Genomic DNA, 20,672 nt, shown 5'->3' with positions numbered 1-20,672 from the left:
GGTAATAAATGAAAACAAAGATATAATACTCTTTCCTTACAACTTCAAGTGAGTGTTACTGTCTTGTGCGTATTCGGTTTCCCTTATATATATATATATATATATATTAGTCAAGGTTATAGTAATGTAATTGATGAGTTATGCATGTGTGTGCAGTTACCACTATATTCTCCTAGAGATTAAGCTTGAGCAGGGACTAGTAACTGCCTTAGACTCAAAACAAAAAGATCCCCAGGACTATTCGGAGATGACTCAAATGCTCGAGAAGTAAGTTAAATCGATCATTATCCACCATATCAGCAACTTTGTTCATTTCCTGATATATCAAGTAATTGTTTTCTTTGTCTGGCAGGGTTTGGAAAAAATTCTCCAAAAAAGCTCCAGGACTCCCGAAGAAGCTGCAATTTAGACACCCGAAAGTAAGTACTATAGTAGCATGTTCCGCGCATCTCCTATTGATTTGGCATTCTTGCTTATCAGTTTGATTGACCTCTATTTCTTGTAAAGTGGTTGTGGCAGGAAAAAGAGAATGATTTCTATGGATACTACGTTTGCGAGTCCATCCGCCACACGACCTGTGAGGGGGCCTACACTGACGAACAATATGAAGTACGTAAATAACAACATTCACAATTTTATTTTATTACCATCATTTGTGTTGAGTTTCATTCATTCATATATATATATATATATATGTATTGACCCCCTTCTTCAAATTAGATGTTTCGGAAGCGGGATGAACTCCTAGCACCAGCTCGCATGCGAGCAATTCAAGAGGAATTGGCGGCATTCTTTCTTGACCACGTGATCGCTGAAGACGGAGAATACTATGTGAACCATGAGTCCGTATGATTATATTTGTAAGAGATAATTATTGTATATATGTAGCCGGTAGTGTCGGATAGATATACGAGAACTTGTTGTTCGACCAATCTCTCGGAGAAGGAGAGGTGGTTGATATCACTTCTCTCTGTATGCATATATGTTCATGACGATCTTCTGTTTCCTTCGTTTGCTTACTAGCTAGCTAGCGTGTCTAGTCCTCTCTATACGTATGTATAGTACGTAGCGTCGACCAAGCACGGACATAAGAGAGGACACTTCTCTCTATTAGTTATAGCTAGCTAACACAATATATGAAACACCTAAATTAACCCCCCAAAACCCCCAACCCCCCCCCTTTCAAAAAGAAAAACAAAAACCCCAGCCACAGAAATGCTGACGTGTGGATGCCTATTGGTCCCGGTTGGTGCCACCAACCGGGAGCAAAGGGTCTTCTGCCTGGGCTCCGCGCACAGGCCACGTGGAGGCCCATCAGTCCCGGTTCTGGATTGAACCGGGACTAAAGGGGCAGGGCATTAGTACCGACCCTTTAGTCCCGGTTCAGGAACCGGGACAAAAGGCCCTTACGAACCGGGACAACAAGCCCTTTTTCTACCAGTGGAGAAAGGGTTTTTCCATTTTATTTTTTGAGAGTGGGTCCCACTAGTAAGTGGAACATGGAGACAGGGGCGAAAATGTAAAAAATGGTCAAATAGCGGGCAAAGCCTTTTGACTGGAAGGTAACGGCACAGAATGTCATTTCTATAAGGGCACCAAGCGGCAGAGGGGAAAATTTGAGCACACTTCAAAATTAGGAATGAATTTGAGTAGTGGGTTCGAGTTAGGGACACAAATGTAAAAGACCCTAAAAAGAAAATACAATAAAAAATGGTAGAAGAAGACATTCAAGGTCCTGGACGACTTCCTCCCCTCCGTGCACCTTGATGACGGCATACTGTGCCTTGAACTTCTCGTCCCTATTGATGACCATCCAATAATGGATGAGATTGAAAGACTTGCCATCATGTTGGGCCTTGAATGCCTTCAAAGTTTAAAATACCTACAAATAAGATAATTTGTGAGTATATGGGCAAATGAACATGCAAGCATAAAACAACAGAGGCTTTTTCTCACACATGATTGATTGTTAAGGTGTTTATTTTCCTATGCATCGCTACATGTTAAGTTGCCATTTTTGCATGTTATGAATTTAAGAGAAATATGGATAATGGGGATCAATTATTTAAAAAAGTATATAGGATTAGTGGTAGTTTGGAGGATTATTTTAACTCAAAGTCTTATTGGAAAGCAACATAGAAAATATAAGAAGAAAATTTAATAAAATAGCACTAGTGGAGGGCTTTTTTAGACTCAAAGTCGCACTGGAAAAGCAACATAGAATAAGTTAGAAGGACGTGTTTTTAAGTTAAAGTCAGATCAGAAAAACAACATAGAAAAAATGTGAAGAAAAATTGAAAAACCGATAGAAGAAGGGCAACATGTTTTTAAAAAGAAAATATAATAAAAATACCGCTAGAAGAACTTCTCGTCCCTATTGTTGACCATCTAACAATGGATGAGGTTGAAAGACTTGCCGTCATGTTTGGCCTTGAATGCCTTCAAAGTTTAAAATAGCTACAAATAAAATAGTATGCAAGTATATGGGCAAATAAACATGCAAGCATAAGACAACAGAGGCTTTTTCTCACACATGATTGATTGTTGTGGTGTTTATTTTCCTATGCATCGCTACATGTTAAGTTGCCATTTTTTGCGTGTTATGAATTTAGGAGAAATATGGATAATGAGGATCAATTATTTTAAAAAGTAAATAGGATTAGTGGTAGTTTGGAGGATTATTTTAACTCAAAGTCGGATTGGAAAGCAACATAGAAAATATAAGAAGAAATTTTAATAAAAATAGCACCAGTGTAGGGCTTTTTTAGACTCAAAGTCGCATTGGAAAAGCAACATAGAATAAGTTTGAAGGACGTGTTTTTTAAGTCAAAGTCAGATTGGGGAAACAACATAGAAAAAACATGAAGAAAAAAATAAAAACCGGTAGAAGAAGGGCAACATATTTTAAAAACGAAAATAGAATAAAATACCGCTAGAAGGAGGGCTTGAACCTCCGACCTTGTGGTTAACAGCCACACGCTCTAGGCAACTGAGCTATTCCAACTACATGTTTAATTTTGTAACAAAACTTTTATATTCGGTAGCTCTGTCCAACCTGAGGAATTACCACTTCTCCTAAGATGATTTTGGCATCCGATTTCATTTCAATAAAATAAAATATACCCACCCGAGCAAACAGCAATGGTATTCATCTATACCAATATAAAAGGATCTAAAAGGACAGATCCAATTAATCTCGATCATTAAATCATGTCGATCCAACGATCTAGAGTAATTTAATGTCGAGCGCTCAACACGTTTAACATGCAATTAATTTCATGCCTAATATAGTAATAATCATATAATAATACACAAATAATATTCTACTTAATATCTACATGTACTTAATGTACTTCTAAATTAACATGTATTATACATACACATTGACTAGTTAACAAAGAAAAAACGAAGATGTAGCCGTTGAGAGAAGACTTGATCTTCCCTATCGTTAGGGGTGGAATCTAGTAGTGCATGATCCAAAATATCTTATATTCATATTTGAAAAAATGTCTATTTATATCTGAAACATCTGCATCCGAACCAAAATAAAAATAAAAATTATCCGTATCTGAATTTATTTAAAAAATTAAAAATAAATTTGATATGAGATTTTGACACAAATGTGGATATGAAAATGAATATATCCGTATTCGAATAGGATTATGGGATGTAATTTTCCAAACTCTAGGCCCAAATGTCAATTATCTAACATAAAAGCCAAATAAGTGGTCAAATTGTACCAGCATTTTTATGTTTGACATGAAATAAACTATTTAACCTTGACTTATTGTATGTAATCCACATCCGGACACCTCAATTATCACATCTCAAATAATGTAATCCATATTCGGACACCTCAATTATCATATCTCAAATCCATACAAACTCATGTAACTATGTCGATGCATACACATCGTTCAGCTGCTCCATCACTACTAACTAAAACATGCCATCATACTACCAAAAATTGACATACTTGGCTATGCTGGAGTTCATCCATGGCTGCCCATGCCCTTCTCGGCGCCGTTGTGGTCCTTCTCGCGGAAGTACTGGTCGAAGACGCAGTACTGATCAAGCCGGATCTGCTCGTTGCTGGAGCTGTCCTCGCTGTCTCTGTCTGCTTTCTCCTCCTTTGGTGGCAGTCCGGCCATGGCATGGACCGTCCGATTCTACTCTCGGGCGAGGGCGCATGTGTTCCTCCGCTGCCATTTCTTCACAATGCGGGCGCCAATGGATTCCTCCCCTGCGGCCGCCCGCGCCACCGCATCAGCCACCTATGTCATCGTCATTTTCGCTGCAATACGGGCCTCGGCGACCCTTATCCTCTCCTTCCCACGGCGGGCCGCAAGTTTTCGGTGGGACTCATAGTTTGCCGACCGGTGATGGGGAAGGAGAGGTGTTCCCTCTGCTGGGACCGCGAGGATCCAGCACCAGAGGACCCAAGCGCCCGGTGAGCCGACGTTATGGCATCGTGGCGGACGGATCCGTCTGTCGGCCGGTCGTTGTCCTCCCGGGACGATGGAGTGCAATGCGGACTACCATTGCCTCCTCCAACCCGCACAATGACACTCCGGTCGACGGATCCGGACCGGTCAGAGTCTAATCCGATGTCTGCCATGCCGGAGAAGGCCAAAAACCGCCGAAGGCGAGCTCGGGTGGCAGAGGGGAGTAGAGGAAAGTGGAGTGAAATGGTTAGGGTTTGCTCCGGCGAGCGGATGAGGCCAAATATATGTGGGGCCGGGTGGGCCAGCATGGGCCGGATCCGATGTGACGGGCGTGCCTGAGCGCCCTATATCTACCCCATATTTGAGATGGATATGAGGGGTGTCGGTCATTCCGGGTGTTTGAGGCACGTTTGAGGCATTCATCTGAGTCAAAAAATCACGACCGACCGTGCAACCTGCCCGGGCATTTGAGGATGGTCTAAGGTTCCACATGTCAAACACTGGAGGTTAATTGACTGGGTGATTAGGGCCTAACCTAATGCTCCACGTCAGCTCTAACCGGCGTTTACCCGCCGGCACTAACAGAGGACGTCGGAGGTTCATCGGTCGGCCGTTTCCGGCGACGGATGGATGCATGGGTGTGCTCTGCTGGTAGCTGGGACCGAGCCCCGTCGAACAATGGCCTCGGGCAGTGCTGGGGTGGGCTGTGGCGACGGCAGCGGTGAGGTTTGCGGCGGCGGAGCTTCGGTGTTGCACGGGCAGGGTACTGTGGCTTGCGGGCGAGCAAACTAGGTAGCTAGGAAGCATCTACGGCGCTCCAGGAGCGCGCTGGACGGAGCCGCGGGGCTAGGTAGGCTCGGCATCGAGCGGTGCTTCGCCATGGCGGCGGGCGGAGCTCGGAGCTCGCGGGCGAGGGTGCTACGGCACGGGAACAAGAAAAACGAAGGAGGGGGAACGGGAAGGAGCTCGCGGTGAACTCGATGGAGTCCTCGGTGAGGTCGGGGAAGCACCAGAGCGAGCGGAGCGGCGATGGGGATCTCCGACGTCTGGGGGTAGAAGGAGACATCGTGGAGGCGTTCTAGGGCGTCCGGCGTTGCGCGGCTTGGCGGGGAGGAATATAGCGGCTAGGCGTAGCCGTTGTACATGACGGTAGGGCAGGGCAGTGGCGGTCGTCGCGGTTGTGGCGGGCGGCGACGACGAGCTCGCTCGGACGAGCTCGTGTTCTTGCGGGAGAGAGGGGGAAATGAGTGAGAGTGAGACGGTTGGGCACGGGCGTGCGTGGCATCGTCCAGGAGGTCCACGCAAGGCGGCAAGCAGGAGGTGGCGAAGAGCGTGCGTACGCGCGGCGAGCACGCGCCCTATGCTTCTGGCGCGAGCTGGAAGAAGACAAGGGCGCGGGTGGGCCTCGTGGGCTGCTACAGTAATGGGCCGGGTAAGTCCCAGGTTAGTTTTGTTTCCCTTTGCTTTTTTTGTTTCTTTTTGTTTTATTTCATTTTTCTGCCACTATTTTAAATTCAAACAGAATTCAGATGAGTGCCAAACTTCTCTGAAATATTTATGTTGCCTCAATGAATCTAGCCAAATGCACATAAATTATTTCACAGTCCAAATGAATATAATCCAAATTCAAATAATATATTGATTTAAATTCAGAGTCCAAATAATTCCTTAAAAATGTTCCAGAATTTTGGTTCGATATATAAATTTTGAAAAAATTCTAAAACTATTTTTAGGGCATTTTGGATTCACTAAATGCAATTTTAGGTTTCTTGCGCTTTATTTTAAAATTTTGAGGCTTCCACTTTCCTCAATTCTAGTTTCCTGAAATTAACATGATGCATGATGCTCACTGATGCAACTAATTACAAGCAAAGATCTAGGGCTGTGACAACGTTTTTAATACTAATATAAGGACAGAGGGGGTATTTTTTGGTTGTGGAATCGTCCAAGGAGATCACAATGGCTATTTATTGTATGTTACATGGAACCTGTGTAAGGAACGGAAAAGAACATGTCCAGAAATAGTGGTTGCGTTAGCCAAAGACAAGACAAAAATATTTGTGTAGGCAAAACCTTAACGTTCTTGTTTTTCCCTATAAAGAGTTCTTGTGTTCCTACATGTCTTTTTTACATGATCTTGTATTTGTATCCTGTTCTCCCATCCTTTAATGAAAAAGTAGAGCTTATGTTGTTGCCCATAAAAAATCCCACCGAAGCTGATGGTATGTAGAACCGTCGGCACCTTTGGTAGGGTGGTGAACATGGCCGTAAGTGCCAGAAGGGAGTTCACACAAGGGGGTTCAGACCTTCTAAGAGAGGTAATACCCTATATCCTGATTCTAATTTGTACTTATGGTCTAGCGCTCCTAGTGCCACGGTGTTGCCCGAGGCAACGCTTGTGGCGGAGACCACAACCGAGGTTATCATTACCGTGGTGTCTCCCCACAAGATCGCCGCGCAGGCTTCGAAGCCTATGGCTAGCGACCTAAACGCGGTAGAGCAAGAAGACAAAGGTTGCAGTGAACTCCATTGTGCCGTCGGTACCAATATCTTTTTCGAAGAAAAGTGAGCTGGGCGGATGTGACGGAGGAAACCAGATCCGTGATGAACGGGGCTAGCGATGAGATGAAGCTCTTCTGCTCTGCCATCCATAGGCATGGTCTATCAATGGAGCCCGGATATATGGTGGGCCTTTTATTTTTCTTGTAATTTTGCTTTGTGTTCATAGTAGTAGTAGCCCCTGGGATTAAATGAGGTTCTAGGTTTTGAATTGGGCTTCCTTTATGTTGAATTGTATATTCTTCATTGTAGCTCCCTGGTTCTTTAAATTTGTTTTTTCTTTGTTCAGGAGTTGGGCCAACGCAATTGCGACCTGGTCTCCAAGAACTCCGGGCTACGCGAGCAGCTAGAGCCGTCCAGCGGGAGGTCAACAAGGACCCGGAGTGGCTGCGTCACTATTGCATGTGCAGTTTTTATTGTAGCTATCGAGCCTTATGCTTGTGCTTTGTTCTTCGTCCGTGCTGCAACCCGAGGAGGCGGAGCGCCTCCAGTAGGATTTGGATGATGCCAACCTTGCGTGCGACGAGGCTAGGAACACCACACATGTTGCTGAAGAGGAGGCTGGTGGCCTGAAGAAGGCCATCCGCGGCTTGGAGGCCGACATGAAGACAGAGCGGGAGGCGTGTGAGGTCTTTTGAGGCCAACTTGAAGATAGTAAGGGCGAGCAGGGCCTCCTTCGCAATGATGTCGGGACCCTCAAGATGGAGCTCCGGAGAGTCACGATGGGTACTACAAGAAAGTCGAAGAAGTTCCGCAGCTCTGAAACTCGTTGTCCGACACGTCCACCTAGCTTCGTCAAGGGCAGTGTGACGCCCGGATATTTAAGCTACAGTGAAACTCTGCTAATCATGCCACGTCATCTCCGTTTCGGTTGCTAATCTCGTGTTAGTTCAAAAACCGATTCAAATTCAAATTTAAAAATATGGCAAACAACAAAAGTATCCAAAAGGTCAAAACTAAAATGTTCTTATTCTGATAAATAATTCACAAGATATATTGGTGGAGAAAACAAGTTTTTATAAAATGTTTAAATGCACTAAACTAATTAAATTAGTAGCTATAACCAATAATCAAATGCTTTTTGTAATATATAAAATATTACACTAAATTATTTGGGAGCCCAAGATATTGTGGCATTAGCATAAGTAGTAACATTATTTTTTTTAAACAAATTTTTTTTAAACACTTTAGTAAATAGAAAATAAAATAAAACAGTAAAAAGAAAATAAGATAAGAGGGAAAAACTAAAACTAAAACTAAAACTAATAAAAAGGTAAAAGGAGAACACCCCCTCCCTCGCTGGGCCACGACCCACATGGCCTCGGGGCTAACCAGGCCGGCCCAGCCGACGCCTCCTTATCCCCCACCCGTGAAACCCAAGCCCACCTTCCTCATTTCCCCACTCCTCTCGATCCCCCTGGATCTGGATCGGGAGCACCCAGTGCTTGCCGTCCCCGACCCTGGCGCCCCGACGCCGCTCGTCGTCTCCGGTGCCGCCCCGCCATCGTCGCCTCGACCCCGTCGCTCGCCTCCTCGTCGTCACCCCCTTCCCGATCCAAAACTGGATCGGGGCACGACCTCAACGCCGTCCCGACACCGCTAGACCTCGCCGCCCGGAGCCCGTGCCGCCACCTCGCCGGACCTCCTCCTCGTCTCCTTCAACGTCGTCGTCCCTGTCCTCCTCCCCACGCCCCACTGCCCTTGACCCCACGGCCCCGCGGTGAGGCCCCGACATCCCCTCTTCCCTTGCCCGCGCTTGCTGCACCCCGCACGCCGCCACTCTGCCCGCCTATGTGCCTCGCGCCATCGTGCACGCGCACACCCTGCCAAGGCCGCGCCCGCCCCCTCTCCTGCACGCACGCTCACCACCCCCTCGCGCCCATGCTCGTGTTCCTGTGCGCGGGCGCTCCCGCTCGCTGTCCCGCAGCCCGCCTCGCGCGCCGGCCGGTGCGCCCCCGCCCCGCTCACCTGCGATGTTGCTCGCCCGCGCCCAGCGCCGCTGCCGGCGGCACCCTCCGCACGACGCTGCTCCGGCCGCCGCACCTACACTGCTTCCCCCCAGCTCGACGCACCCGCTACTGCCTACCGCATCCATCGCCTGCGTAGCCGCAGTCGGCCGCCGCCCACGGCGCCGTGCCGCTCCGCCCGGGTCGCGCCCGGCCGCCCTCGCTAGTCCCTGCCCGTTGCCCGCCGCCGCAGGCACCGCCCGCCGGCGAGTGTCGTCGCCTCGGGCCGGCCTCGCGGGCGCTTCGCCCGCTGCCCACATAACCGTTCAGGCCACGGCCCAGCTCGCCGGTGACGCCCGTGCCTGTTGTTGCCCCGCGGCCGCGCGCCGTCGCTCTCTGCTCCGCCGATGCCGGCGCCCATGCCCGCACGCTCGCGCTCGTAGAGCCCATGGCCCGCGCGCCCCGTCCCTTATGGCCCTATGGGCCTATGACAGCTGGGCCTCGTCCCATGTGCCAATGACAGGTGGGCCTTGCCCCAGAACAAAAACAAAAAAAAGAATTAAAATAAATAAATAAATAATAATCTTTACCTAATAATAATAAAGCAAATTGGGTTTCTTTCGTCCGTCATGACATTTTTTAGAAAAGTCCCTCTATTTTAGAGAATTCAACCCACAGTCCTGTTTTAAGTGAAAATAAATCGTTATTTTCATATTTTACACAAAAGTCCCCATCTTTTTTCTTGAAATCAATCGGCCATCCGGTTTAAGTCACACCCGAACCGTTATTTTACATTTTTCGAAACCCCCCCTGATGTTTTAGGTAATTCATTCGCGGATCATATTTAAGTCAAACAAATGCTTTTTAAAATCAACCATATCTTTTAAACTGTAGCTCCGATTTGAACATGTTATATATGAAATTTGATTAGAAAAATATGTAGAATATGAATATGAGATTATTTTTACCTGTTAAGTATTTTTAAATATTATTTTCGAATATATTTGAGTCAGACCAAATGATTTTCTAAGTTATCTGTATCTTTTAAATCGTAACTTCGATTTTAACATATTATATATGAAATTTTATTAAAAAAATGTGTCGAATCTAAATATGATGTTAATTTTACGTGCTAAATATTTTTAAAATATTGTTATGGAAGCAAATTTATAATTTATAGCGCAAGATCCGTTTTTTCATACCGGCGGCGATCCAGATTGCAAATAAACACCCCACTATAACCATATAGGGAAATGAAAACATCGATAACTACACATGCATACCTCTGAAAAATGTCGTAGGGAAAACATCAGATTTCTCATCGCGAGAGTGAGAGAAAGCGAGAGAGAGGAGAGGGAGGAGAGAGAGAGAGACGTCTTAGGATTAACCATATTCAACACACGTTTTTTGTTATTTTGTGTGAAGAACGAGGCCATCACCGGCGAAGGTGAGAAGGAGGATAAGCAGCAACACAAATATGATGCCTCGCAAAAATAAAGGAGATGGACCTATTGTGGTCTTGAGTGATGCTTGTTGAGTTAAGAGCGTGTGTTATGTTTTCTCTCCCGTTGCAACGCACGGGCTCTTTTGCTAGTAGTAATAATAATAATAATAATAATAATAATAATAATAATTAACTTAATTAATTCTAGTTAAATTAACTAATTAAGCTTAATTAACCTAATAACTAGTAAACCTAATTAACTACTGTTAATTAGTCAAATGGGTCACTCACAGGTGGGACCCACCTATCAGGTTGACCAGGTCAACTGCTGATGTCATAATGACGTCAGCAGACACTATTCTGGATAATGTTGAATTAAATAATTAAATAAATCCTAAAAATGATTTAAATCTTTTAAAATTAATATAAAATAAATCGTAGCTCGGATGGAAAAACTTTGTACATGAAAGTTGCTCAGAACGACGAGACAAATCTAGCAATGCAGCCCGTTCATCCACCACGCATCCGTAGCATAGCGAACACGCGACTTTCCCCCTCCGGTTCATCTGTCCGAAAACATGAAACACCGGGAATATTTTCCCAGATGTTTCCCCCCTTCACCGGTACCACCTCATACCGCGTTAGGGCACCCCTAGCACCGCTACTTATCATGTCATGCATCGCTATGCATCTGTTTGCTTATTATTTATTGTTTCTTCCCCCTCGTATCTCGCTAGACACCGAGGCCGACACCGCTGCTACCCAGTACAACTACCGTGTTGATGCCCCCTCTCTCTTGCCAGAGCAACCAGGCAAGCCTCCCCCCTTGATCACCAGATATCGCCTACTCTTCTCTATACTGCTTGCATTAGAGTAGTGTAGCATGTTACTGCTTTCTGTTAATTCTATCCTGATGCGTAGCCTGTCATTGTTGCTACAACTATTGATACCTTACCTGCAATCCTACATACTTAGTATAGGTTGCTAGCACTTCATCAGTGGCCCTACATTCTAGTCCGTCTGCCATGCTATATTATCGTACCGTGATCACTCGGGAGGTGATCACGGGTATATACATACATATATACATGCTATACAGGTGGTGAATAAAGTCGGGTCGGCTCGTTGAGTACCCGCAAGTGGTTCCGATGTGGGGGCTGAAAGGACAGGTGGCTCCATCCAGGTAGTGGTGGGCCTGAGTTCCCGACGGCCCCCAACTATTACTTTGAGGCGGAGCGACATGGTAGATTGAGACCACCTAGGAGAGAGGTGGGCCTGGCCCTGGTCGGCGTTCGCGTTTACTTCAAGATAACATGCTTAACGAGATCTTGGTATTTGATTTGAGTCTGGCCACTGGCCTATACGCACTAACCAACTACGCGAAAACAGTTATGGGCACTCGACGTCGTGGTATCAGCCGAAGCCTTCATGACGTCAGCGATTGAGCGGCGCGCGCCGGGTTGGACCGCGTAACGCAACTTCCTTTGTAATGGAGGTTGCTAGGTCTGCTCCCCGGCCGCGTTCGCAACGTGCAGGTGTGCAATGGGCGATGGGCCCAGACCCCTACGCACATAGGAGTTAGACCGGCGTGCTGACCTCACTGTTGTGCCTAGGTAGGGCTGCGACGTGTTGATCTTTCGAGGCCGGGCATGACCTAGGAAAGTGTGTCCGGACAAAGGGGATCGAGCGTGTTGGGAAATGTGGTGCACCCCTGCAGGGAAGTTAATTTATTCGAATAGCCGTGATCTTAGGTAACAGGACGACTTGGAGTTGTACCTTGACCTTATGACAACTAGAACCGGATACTTAATAAAACACATCCTTCCAAGTGCCAGATACAACCGGTGATCGCTCTCTCACAAGGCGACGAGGGGAGGATCGCCGGGTAGGTTTATGCTACACGATGCTACTTGATGGACTTACCTTCTGCTCTCTTCTACATGCTGCAAGATGGAGGTGGCCAGAAGCGTAGTCTTTGATAGGACTAGCTATCCCCCTCTTATTCCGGCATTCTGCAGTTCAGTCCACATATGATCCCCTTATTCCATTTGATACCAATGCATACATATGTAGTGCATCTCCTTGCTTGCGAGTACTTTGGATGAGTACTCATGGTTTCTTTGCTCCCCCTTTTCCCCCTTCCTATACCCGATTGCTGCGACCAGACGATGGAGCCCAGGAGCCAGACGCCACCGTCGATGACGACTCCTACTACACTGGAGGTGCCTACTACTACGTGCAGCCCGCTGACGACGACCATGAGTAGTTTAGGAGGATCCCAGGCAGCCTACACCTCTTTCGATCTGTATCCCAGTTTGTGCTAGCCTTCTTAAGGAAAACTTGTTTAACTTATGTCTGTACTCAGATATTGTTGCTTCCGCTGACTCGTCTATGGTCGAGTTCTTGTATTCGAGCCCTCGAGGCCCCTGGCTTGTAATATGATGCTTGTATGACTTATTTTAATTGTAGAGTTGTGTTGTGATATCTTCTCGTGAGTCCCTGATCTTGATCATACACGTTTGCTTGTATGATTAGTGTACGGTCAAATTGGGGGCGTCACAAGTTGGTATCAGAGCCGACTGCCTGTAGGAATCCCCCCTTCCAAACTCCTTGGCCAAAGTCGAGTCTAGTCAATTGCAAAAAATTTACCAACATGGCTGTGTGGCTTACGGGCCCACGTCGCCATTGGGTGGTATTAGGATCTTTTATTCCTTGTCTATACTCTGGGACTCTCATCTCTCTTCTATTCGGGTTAAATGAATTTTACTAAATCTAACATTAGGATCTCGTGATCACTTTCCCCCGGAGAGCCCCTTCATTCCATATGATCGACTGTTTCACCAGAAGGTTCCGAAGATACTCTCCAATGTTCTCCCGGAACTTTGTGCTCATTGCTTTCGCGTTTTCCTAGTACCGACATATCCTTATGGATAACGTCATACTCTTGTCGTTCATACAACCATTCTCCATTGATCTTGCTATTACAAGATACCCCAAAATTCTCTCTATTGTTCCAAGAATACTCTGTGCCTACTGCCTTGCAGTTCATTGCCACATGAATACCCCTACGGATATTCCTTGCACTTACCGAGTATTCGTTCATCCCTAGTTGTTTATGTGTTTTGCAAAATTCTTTGAAATGCTATTCGATCTTCTGAAATCCTCGGTAGCCTATTGCTCCCCATCTTCCTTACCTGCTTGCAATATGGTTAATTCCATATGACTAGCTATATTCATTAGCATCCTATGCCATCGTCATAATGAGCATTTGATTCGATATGTTTGCGAATGCCCGCAATCATCGTTGATCCTTATAAATTACCTTTGCGGCTGAGCTGCCAGTCTTTTAACTGGAATTGGTTCTCGACCAATCAAATTGCCGTCGATTGTACCCCTAAGGCTATTCAACTTATCCATCCCTAATCAGAGCATTGCTTCTGATCCCTTGTCTTGGAATTCATAATTCCTTTGCATTTGAGCTTTGAGTTATCCAGTTGTTTCTATAATCGGATGCACTTGCATTCCTTCTTCCTTTGATAGAGTACCGATACTCACATCAGCTCCGTTGTAGACTACTAGACCTCTTGTTGCATTATTATCCGGCAGTGTCCTTCATATTCAAATGACCTTGTGAGCCTTTCCATGAATATATAAAGCCTTTGGTAAATTATATCCTCTGCTTTCTCAACCATGCTCTGTTTTCGAGCTGGTGGTATTTACTATTGAAGCTTGTGGTATATGTTTCCATGATACCCTGACGGGTTAAACCTATGCCTTCCTTAATATGTGTGAACTCGAAAGTTTTCACGAGTCATACTCTTCTGGTATTTTGCTAGATAAAATTTCAACACTACAACTTCTTTGAAAGTGAGAGGTGAATGGAAGGTTATACATTGAAAAAGTGGGAGTCGACCTTGAACTTTGTGTTCCTGCCCATGGACACGATGTAGATCCTACCATAGAAGCTTCTGGTAATAATAACTATTTCGTTGATATTATATCATTTGGTATATGAGAATTGATCCTATGCAATCGTGGTTCCGACCATATTTTCTCTTTGATCCCATTTCTCAGACAAGTTAAAGCACTTGTCTTTTGCAAGACAATACACACCTCTACTTTGATCTACTATCGAGTATTACCCTCTGGTATCTCGAGATTATCTTTAAACTGCATAACTTCTTGTGAGTTCTTCATCAATTACTACATTCTCACTGATTACAATTTTTAATGGACTCTGAGTTATTAAACACTCAAAGACACCGATAACTGAACTGAGTCCGCACTACGGTTCAACAACTCTTAGTAATCTTCTTTACTTGCGAGTTTGTACTCGATCACGTCATCCCAAGCCTGATCGGCTATATCAGTATCGTGCAGATTTTAACTGTGCTACCTGGTCCTCCTTTCCGGAGCACAATTTTGGACGATGAGCTAACCTTACGTTGATCTTCCTCCTCATATAATTTCGCCATAAAAACAGCAAGCTTGATTTCGAGTTGGCCGTATCTATGGCTCCAATAATCTTTTGTTGCATTAGTCCTTTTGCTTGATGCAGTCTCTATTCAATTGCTTCTCGTGGATCCTCTCAACAACAAATTGTTGTGGTCATCATCAACATATATATCGAATTCTTGATGGGTAATACCATCCTTGCCCCTCGATGATTCGTGTTATCATCGACCACTTTATTGCCTTCCGTTCAACACAAACTTGTTCGTGTTTTGTGTTATACCTTGAGACCCTTGCTACCCAGCAGTTGTTCTTCTTTACCTTGGAAGTATTACCATCTTTTATGTCAAGAAAGTCGTTAGAATTTCACCACCTCTTAAGAGATCTTGATACAGGTGATACTTCTTGCCATATCCGTTCATTCCTTGGTCCCCGTGTTGTTTCTAACCGGAAAACCAACAATCGAACTATGCTGTGCGACTTCAAAACTTCTAGCAACCCTATTGCTTTGAAGTTAATGGTCGATATGTCATTCTTAGACCATTGGTTATCGAATCACCATTCTAACATTGATCATGCTACCTAAGCCCATATGTCGGGTGCACCTTTCAATCAATGATTAACTGCGTATGTTTTCCTTGAGCATACTGTTAGGTAACGTAGTAATTTCAAAAAAAAATCCTACGCACACGCAAGAACATGGTGATGCATAGCAACGAGAGGGGAGAGTGTGATCTACGTACCCTTGTAGACCGACAGTGGAAGCGTTAGCACAACGCGGTTGATGTAGTCGTACGTCTTCACGGCCCGACCGATCACGCACCGAAACTATGGCACCTCTGAGTTCTAGCACACGTTCAGCTCGATGACGATCCCCAGACTCCGATCCAGCAAAGTGTCAGGGAAGAGTTCCGTCAGCACGACGGCGTGGTGACTATCTTGATGTACTGCCGTCGCAGGGCTTCGCCTAAGCACCGCTACAATATTATCGAGGATTATGGTGGTAGGGGGCACCGCACACGGCTAAGAATATGATCACGTGGATCAACTTGTGTGTCTAGGGGTGCTCCCTGCCCCCGTATATAAAGGAGCAGGGGAAGGTGCGGCCGGCCAGGAGGAGGGCGCGCCAGGAGGAGTCCTACTCCCACCGGGAGTAGGATTCCTCCCCTTTTCCTAGTTGGAATAGGATTCGGGAGGGGGAAAGAGGAGAGAGAGAAGGAAGGGGGGCGCCGCCCCCCTCTCCTTGTCCTATTCGGACTAGGGGGGAGGGGCGCGTGGCCCAGCCCTGGCCACCTCTCCTCTCTTCCACTAAAGCCCACTAAGGCCCATGTACCTCCCGGGGGGTTCCGGTAACCTCCCGGTACTCCGGTAAAATCCCGATTTCACCCGGAACACTTCCGATATCCAAATATAGGCTTCCAATATATCAATCTTTATGTCTCGACCATTTCGAGACTCCTCGTCATGTCCGTGATCACATCTGGGACTCCGAACAAACTTCGGTACATCAAAATGCACAAACTCATAATATAACTGTCATCAAAACCTTAAGCGTGCGGACCCTACGGGTTCGAGAACAATGTAGACATGACCGAGACACATCTCCGGTCAATAACCAATAGCGGAACCTGGATGCTCATATTGGCTCCCACATATTCTACGAAGATCTTTATCGGTCATACTACATAACAACATACGTTGTTCCCTTTGTCATCGGTATGTTACTTGCCCGAGATTCGATCGTCGGTATCTCAATACCTAGTTCAATCTCGTTACCGACAAGTCTCTTTACTCGTTTCGTAATACATCATCTTGCAACTAACTCATTAGTTGTTATGCTTGCAAGGCTTATGTGATGTGCATTACCGAGAGGGCCCAGAGATACCTCTCCGACAATCGGAGTGACAAATCCTAATCTCGAAATACGCCAACCCAACATGTACCTTTGGAGACACCTGTAGAGCTCCTTTATAATCACCCAGTTACTTGTGACGTTTGGCAGCACACAAAGTGTTCCTCCGGCAAACGGGAGTTGCATAATCTCATAGTCATAGGAACATGTATAAGTCATGAAGAAAGCAATAGAACATACTAAACGATCGGGTGCTAAGCTAATGGAATGGGTCATGTCAATCACATCATTCTCCTAATGATGTGATCCCATTGATCAAATGACAACACATGTCTATGGTTAGGAAACATAACCATCTTCGATTAACGAGCTAGTCAAGTAGAGGCATACTAGTGACGTTTGGTTTGTCTATGTATTCACACAAGTATTATGTTTCCGGATAATACAATTCTAGCATGAATAATAAACATTTATCATGATATGAGGAAATAAAATAATAACATTATTATTGCCTCTAGGGCATATTTCCTTCAGTCTCCCACTTGCACTAGAGTCAATAATCTAGATTACACAGTAATGATTCTAACACCCATGGAGCTTTGGTGCTGATCATGTTTTGCTCGTGGAAGAGGCTTAGTCAACGGGTCTGCTATATTCAGATCCTATGTATCTTGCAAATCTCTATGTCTCCCACCTGGACTAGATCCCGGATGGAATTGAAACGTCTCTTGATGTGCTTGGTTCTCTTGTGAAATCTAGATTCCTTTGCTAAGGCAATTGCACCAGTATTGTCACAAAAGATTTTCATTGGACCCGATGCACTAGGTATGACACCTAGATCGGATATGAACTCCTTCATCCAGACTCCTTCATTTGCTGCTTCTGAAGCAGCTATGTACTCCGCTTCACATGTAGATCCCGCCACAACGCTTTGTTTAGAACTGCACCAACTGACAGCTCCACCGTTTAATGTAAACACGTATCCGGTTTGCGATTTAGAATCGTCCGGATCAGTGTCAAAGCTTGCATCAACGTAACCATTTACGATGAGCTCTTTGTCACCTCCATATATGAGAAACATATCCTTAGTCCTTTTCAGGTATTTCAGGATGTTCTTGACCGCTGTCCAGTGATCCACTCCTGGATTACTTTGGTAGCTCCTTGCTAGACTTATAGCAAGACACACATCAGGTCTGGTACACAGCATTGCATACGTGATAGAACCTATGGCTGAAGCATAGGGAACATCTTTCATTTTCTCTCTATCTTCTGCATTGGTCGGGGATTGAGTCTTACTCAATTTCACACCTTGTAACACAGGCAAGAATCCTTTCTTTGCTTGATCCATTTTGAACTTCTTCAAAACTTTGTCAAGGTATGTGCTTTGTGAAAGTCCAATTAAGCGTCTTGATCTATCTCTATAGATCTTAATGCCCAATATGTAAGTAGCTTCACCAAGGTCTTTCATTGAAAAACTCTTATTCAAGTATCCTTTTATGCTATCCAGAAATTCTATATCATTTCCGATTAGCAATATGTCATCTACATATAATATAAGAAATGCTACAAAGCTCCCACTCACTTTCTTGTAAATATAGGCTTCTCCAAAAGTCTGTACAAAACCAAATGCTTTGATCACACTATCAAAGCGTTTATTCCAACTCCGAGAGGCTTGCACCAGTCCATAAATGGATCGCTGGAGCTTGCACACTTTGTTAGCTCCCTTTGGATCGACAAAACCTTCCGGCTGCATCATATACAACTCTTCTTGCAGAAATCCATTCAGGAATGCAGTTTTGACATCCATTTGCCAAATTTCATAATCATAAAATGCGGCAATTGCTAACATGATTCGGACAGACTTAAGCATCGCTACGGGTGAGAAGGTCTCATCGTAGTCAATCCCTTGAACTTGTCGAAAACCTTTTGCGACAGGTCGAGCTTTGTAGACACTAATATTACCGTCAGCGTCAGTCTTCTTCTTGAAGATCCATTTATTTTCAATTGCTTGCCGATCATTGGGCAAGTCAACCAAAGTCCATACTTTGTTCTCATACATGGATCCCATCTCAGATTTCATGGCTTCAAGCCATTTTGCGGAATCTGGGCTCACCATCGCTTCTTCATAGTTCGTAGGTTCATCATGATCTAGTAGCATGACTTCCAGAACAGGATTACCGTACCACTCTGGTGCGGATCTTACTCTGGTTGATCTATGAGGTTCAGTAGTATCTTGTTCTGAAGTTTCATGATCATTATCATTAGCTTCCTCACTAATTGGTGTAGGTGTCACAGAAACTGGTTTCTGTGATGTACTACTTTCCAATAAGGGAGCAGGTACAGTTACCTCGTCAAGTTCTACTTTCCTCCCACTCACTTCTTTCGAGAGAAACTCCTTCTCTAGAAAGTTTCCGAATTTAGCAACAAAAGTCTTGCCTTCGGATCTGTGATAGAAGGTGTATCGAATAGTTTCCTTTGGATATCCTATGAAGACATATTTCTCCGATTTGGGTTCGAGCTTATCAGGTTGAAGTTTTTTCACATAAGCATCGCAGCCCCAAACTTTCAAAAACGACAACTTTGGTTTCTTGCCAAACCATAGTTCATATGGCGTCGTCCCAACGGATTTTGATGGTGCCCTATTTAACGTGAATGCGGCCGTCTCTAGAGCATATCCCCAAAACGATAGCGGTAAATCAGTAAGAGACATCATAGATCGCACCATATCTAGTAAAGTACGATCACGACGTTCGGACACACCATTACGCTGTGGTGTTCCGGGTGGCGTGAGTTGCGAAACTATTCCACATTGTTTTAAATGTACACCAAACTCGTAACTCAAATATTCTCCTCCACGATCAGATCGTAGGAATTTTATTTTCTTGTTACGATGATTTTCAACTTCACTCTGAAATTCTTTGAACTTTTCAAATGTTTCAGACTTATGTTTCATTAAGTAGATATACCCATATCTGCTTAAGTCATCTGTGAAGGTGAGAAAATAACGATATCCGCCACGAGCCTCAACATTCATCGGATCACATACATCTGTATGTATGATTTCCAATAAATCTGTTGCTCTCTCCATAGTACCGGAGAACGGTGTTTTTGTCATCTTACCCATAAGGCACGGTTCGCAAGTACCAAGTGATTCATAATCAAGTGGTTCCAAAAGCCCATCAGTATGGAGTTTCTTCATGTGCTTTATACCGATATACCCAAACGGCAGTGCCACAAATAAGTTGCACTATCATTATCAACTCTGCATCTTTTGGCTTCAACACTATGAATATGTGTGTCACTACTATCGAGATTTAATAAAAATAGACCACTCTTTAAGGGTGCATGACCATAAAAGATATTACTCATGTAAATAGAACAACCATTATTCTCTGATTTAAATGAATAACCGTCTCGCATCAAACAAGATCCAGATATAATGTTCATGCTTAACGCTGGCACCAAATAACAATTATTTAGGTCTAATACTAATCCCGAAGGTAGATGTAGAGGTAGCGTGCCGACTGCGATCACATCGACTTTTGAACCATTTCCCACGTGCATCGTCACCTCGTCCTTAGCCAATCTTCGCTTAATCCGTAGTCCCTGTTTCGAGTTGCAAATATTAGCAACAGAACCAGTATCAAATACCCAGGTGCTACTGCGAGCATTAGTAAGGTACACATCAATAACATGTATATCACATATACCTTTGTTCACCTTGCCATCCTTCTTATCCGCCAAATACTTGGGGCAGTTCCGCTTCCACTGACCAGTCTGCTTGCAGTAGAAGCACTCAGTTTCAGGCTTAGGTCCAGGTTTGGGTTTCTTCTCTTGAGTAGCAACTTGCTTGCTGTTCTTTTTGAAGTTCCCCTTCTTCCCTTTGCCCTTTTTCTTGAAACTAGTGGTCTTGTTGACCATCAACACTTGATGCTCCTTCTTGATTTCTACCTCCGCAGCTTTCAGCATTGCGA

General features: G+C 44.8%; 1 non-coding gene across 1 annotated transcript; it reads right to left on the bottom strand.

The window, feature by feature from the left end:
- Positions 1-2,930: 2,930 nt before the first annotated feature.
- Positions 2,931-3,004, bottom strand: TRNAN-GUU. Its single transcript has one exon. It is a non-coding gene; the product is annotated as a tRNA-Asn (tRNA).
- Positions 3,005-20,672: the final 17,668 nt, after the last annotated feature.

This window comes from Triticum urartu, chromosome 1 (assembly GCF_003073215.2).
Source record: "Triticum urartu cultivar G1812 chromosome 1, Tu2.1, whole genome shotgun sequence".
In the NCBI taxonomy this organism is placed as follows: Eukaryota; Viridiplantae; Streptophyta; class Magnoliopsida; order Poales; family Poaceae; genus Triticum; species Triticum urartu.
The sequence above is the reverse complement of the archived record's forward strand: the minus strand, read 5'-3'. Positions and strand labels throughout refer to the sequence as shown.